The sequence below is a fragment of the Engraulis encrasicolus genome, unplaced genomic scaffold (assembly GCF_034702125.1).
Source record: "Engraulis encrasicolus isolate BLACKSEA-1 unplaced genomic scaffold, IST_EnEncr_1.0 scaffold_305_np1212, whole genome shotgun sequence".
In the NCBI taxonomy this organism is placed as follows: Eukaryota; Metazoa; Chordata; class Actinopteri; order Clupeiformes; family Engraulidae; genus Engraulis; species Engraulis encrasicolus.
The window spans coordinates 46,085-50,790 of NW_026945594.1; the positions used below are offsets into that span (position 1 = coordinate 46,085).

General features: G+C 40.8%; 1 long non-coding RNA gene across 1 annotated transcript; it reads left to right on the forward strand.

The window, feature by feature from the left end:
* The first annotated feature begins 490 nt into the window (after positions 1–490).
* On the forward strand, positions 491–3,388 carry LOC134443301 (uncharacterized). The gene is made up of 3 exons (XR_010033636.1): positions 491–590; positions 1,789–1,869; positions 2,728–3,388. It is a non-coding gene; the product is annotated as an uncharacterized LOC134443301 (long non-coding RNA).
* Positions 3,389–4,706: the final 1,318 nt, after the last annotated feature.

The window sequence follows — 4,706 nt, forward strand, 5'->3', positions numbered from 1 at the left end:
CTGTGCTATGTATCACAACGCATTGAGTAGTCATAAATGGAGCGAGTCAAGCTAAATCCTCATCCCGTTAGGCATCCCTTACGGAAGGAAAATATACTGCAATATACTACAATTTATACTGCAATACATTAGAAAATATATCACAATATATCACAAACACGCTCATATATTTGAAAATATATAGCAATATATTATTGAACAACATATTACTATATATTGATCCATATATTTTAAAATATATGGCTGGCAAAACAAAACTGTATTCCACTATTCAGTCTGTATTTCTTGATGTTTTTAGTTCAGCAAGCACATTTTGCACGACATTGGACATTTACTCGACATTATAAAGTCATTTTAGGTGGACCATATATGGCCATATATAATAATATATTGATCAATATACAGGAGTCTCTGATTGAATCATCTCAGCTCTCATATCACGTATGACGCGCCTACGTCACGTCGTCACAACCTGAAGCTAAAAGTGGCGAGAGAGCCGTCTCGGCTCGAGCGCGGTCCGGATTTTAGCTCCACACTGTCGCCAGCCAGACTCCCCACCACAGTGACACAAACCAACCAGCCGCCTCGAGGTAAGTTATAAAGAGAAGTTTGTTAATTTGTTAACATAAATACACAAGCATATAGTCTGAAACGTCTACAGTGGTTGATGTGCAAAGTTTAGCCAAGTGGTTATCGAAGTTGGATGTTTGTTCATTTTTCCCCCAAGGACTAGAAATACGTTATTTTTTTGAATTTCCCGCGCTACCAAGCTATTGTAAGCTTACTACTAGCGATATTTGCGTTGTCGAAATGGTGTGTAGTTCTCATTGACAGTAAGTCTGGTTCTACACATCTTGAAAACGTAAACGTAATACTTGGGTCGATATTATATGGTTGTAGTGGTCAATTTCAGGTGAGCCCACTTTATTTGGCTTGTCAGAGAACGTTAGCAACATCTATCTGGCTAATACTGCTGAGCCCCAACGTCAGCCTAGAAAGCCAGGCCTCAGTTAATTAGCCGCCTAGCTTACTCGGCTAACGCAAGGGAATCAAAGCAGAAGTGAAGTGCGACAAGATCTAAATGCACATCGCTAACTTGCTTAAAAAATGGGCACTACAGTATAGTAAAACGAGGCAATGTCCTGCATTATTTTTGGTAAAGCATAGCTGTTGCTGCTTCGGTTTTCCCATTGTGGTAACATCAATAGGTTTTTTTGAGTAACTTGCTCACGAACTAACTGCACTGTCCCGTTCTTGTAGAGCTATTGTTAGAGGTTAACGAAGCCTTGTCGTCAAATTGGTGAATTTCAAAACGGTAGCCTACACGTCGTTGTCTTCGGCTACTCTGTGATAGTTCGGAGTTTGCTTTGCTCACAGCAATTGCATTCATTGAGTCATGTTGCGAGTCATTCTTGTTCATCGGAATTCATTCTCGCCAGTTACATGCATGAGTTTAAGTCTTCCTTCGCTTCATCATCTTCATAAAAGAGTGCCTTCGTGCCAAGAACATACGTGCAACTGTTAACGTTGCTGGCTGCTGCTATTTCAATGTCTTATCTTCCCTGTTGTCGGGACGAGACACAGAGTGCCAGTACGATGCTCTGCCACTGCGAGCTAGAATGCTGTAGTTCCACCAGTCTACCGAACTCCCCCCCCCCCCCAGATTTAGCTCACAATTCTGACAATGATATAGAAGTGATGAGCTTGGTGGGTATCCTTGTGCCTATTTAAGGTTAAGTGTGTGAGTGAATGTTAATTTTCTGTTGCTCTTTTAACTTTTTTTTGCAGAGGTTGCTGAAGAGGTATGCAGCGATGGTCTGGAGGAAAAAATAGTCACATGGACTGGTGTGCATTCCAGTACTTGAAATGGTAAGCAATACTGTGCCTTTACTATGCTCACTCACTGGTGATCATGCACTAAATGGGGAATACATCTATCTGAACTTTGGGAGGAGGTTCAGACTCCCTTTGTGCAAATATAATCGTTTCAAAAAATCCTTTATACCTCATTCAATCAGGCTACTGAATAAACCGGGAATAAGAGAGATTGAGTGGGACAAAATGGACCTCTGCAGCTAGTGTTGGTACTGCTGGTGGGGATGGAAGCTAGGGTAAAAGTTGGGAGGGGGATATGTAGACATGAATGTATCCCTGTTTTTATTATTTTTATGTTAATTATGGAATGGATGTAACCTAGTTATTTATTGCAGGGTGAAGGTGTGGTTGGTTGTAGGACGGTGTGTGTGTGTGTGTGTGTGTGTGTGGGGGGGGGTACTGAGCTGTGGGGGGGGGGGGGGGGGGGGGGGGGGGGGGGGGGGTACTGGGTGTGGGGGGGGGGGGGGGGGGGTACTGAGCTGTGTGGGTGTGCGGTGTCTGGACTGGATGGGTCAGGGGCAGTGGGTTAGGACATCCAGATTTAGAGTTTACTTGAGCTACATTATTAACTGCACATTGAATGTGTGAAACTTGCTGATGTAACATGTTACATTCAAGGGTTCATTGGGCTAAATGTGGTTAAAATCATTGACCTGGGTTTACAAAGCTGGGCAATGTTGGGCACTTGTTTCAGACTATTGAAAGGAAGGAGTATGAGAATGTAACACAATGCTTAACATGAAAAATAAAACCCTTCATGAACCAACGGTGTATTTGGCCCCAAACTAGTGGCATACCCTTCAAGTTTCAATGGGTTAGAGAGTTAACATTCTTTTTACTTTACTTTTGCAGATGCTGTTGCTCAGGCACATCCAGGTGCGAGGATGGGGGAGATCCGGATGTCGCTAAATAAAAGAATCTGTGAACTGCTTCACCAAGAGGAAAAAGAAGTCCATGGACAGGCCTATGAGCCCTCTTGTTGACCTTGAGTGACTAAGGCTGCGGGCGGTCTGCCCCTGAATTCACCTTCACTTTCTTTTCTTTTTTTAAAAATATATCTGAAGGTGTGTGTGTGTGTGTGCGCGCGCGCGCGCGGGTGTGTGTGTGTGGGCGCGGGCACGCGTATGTGTTTGTGTGTGTGCGCGTGTGTGTGCACGCGTGCATGTGTGCCAGTGCTTTATGTGAGGTGTTTCGCTTACCGTCCACAGCCACAGTTTTTGTTTTGTTTTCTTTTTGTTTTATTTGAGTTTTTTTGTTTTGTTTTATTTGGGGTTTTTTTTTTAGAATATTTCTGCTTTTTCATTAAGTACAAGTTACTGGCCAAAGTGGGAGACTGAAATTGTTACTGGCCACAGGCAAGTTTCACCAGCATTTGGCCTGTTGGCCGGTGTCGTTGTCAAGTCGTTTCCCTGCCTGTCTGCCCCTCTGTCTCTGCATGTGTGAGCGGTGGTGTTAAAGGGTCGGTTGGTTTCATGTTTTTAATAAACCAATGTCAACAGTTGAATGAATTGAATTGATGTTTGGTCATTGTTGTAATTACATTACTTCATAAATGCCTTGTATAAAGTACGTTACAGTATATTGTGTAGTGTAATGCAAAAAGCCATATACTATGGGATATAATCCAATATATGCAACAGTATACTTTACAGTATAATGCAATACATAAATCAATATATGATTCATCAATAAGCCATATATTATGGGATATAATTCAATATATGCAGTAATATACTGTACAGTATAATGCAATACATTAATCAGTATATGATTCATCAATAAGCCATATATTATGGGGTATAATTCCATATATGCAGTAATATACTGTACAGTATAATGCAATACATAAATCAATATATGATTCATCAATAAGCCATATACTATGGGGTATAATTCAATATATGCAACAATATATTGTACAGTATAATACAATACATAAATCAATATATGATTTATCAATAAGTCATATACTATATGGGATATAATTCCATATATCCAACAATATATTTCACAGTATAATGCAATACATAAGTCAATATACGAAAACGGCAATAATGTCTATATTCTCGTATACCGCAAAATATATCACTTTATATTGTGCAATATACTGCTGTACAATATAAAATGATATATTGGCAAACAATATATTGTAGTATATTATAATATATTTTCATTTCATATATTCAAAAATATATTTTCCTTCCGTAAGGGATATGTGCTCCGGATTTCACATATGATGGCAGTGCATTTTTAAGGTTTGGATTTGCATCGTAAGACCACTCATTTTTGGCACGCAAGAATTACTATTTTAGCTTTTGTGCAAAACTGTGCTAGAGGCTACAACGTGTGCCTCGCATATTTGACTTTAACCGAGGCACAGACAACCTTACTGCTGCACCGCCGGTGAAGTGGCTGCATGTCGTGCATGCGACGTTTGTTGTCTAGTCCAAATAATCAGGCTACATATTTTGAACGCACACAACACAAATCGCTTGCGAAGTGAAGTCAACAAGAACACCATTGGTCATCCTTAATTCTGAGGTACAGAGTAGGCCTAGGTTCTATGTGTGATCAAAGGGGGAATGCGAGCGAGGTGGATCGGAAAATAGCTTTGATCAGTCCATTATAGTCAGTAGGCTACATTACAGTTATTGCACAATGTGTGTGTGTGTGTGTGTGTGTGTGTGTGTGTGTGTGTGTGTGTGTGTGTGTGTGTGTGTGTGTGTGTGTGTGTGTGTGTGTGTGTGAACAGAGGGAGAGAGAGACAATAAAGTACTCTTGACTTGACGTGACTACAGCCCAGTCAAAAGTTTTGGCTTTCACAGCCCATG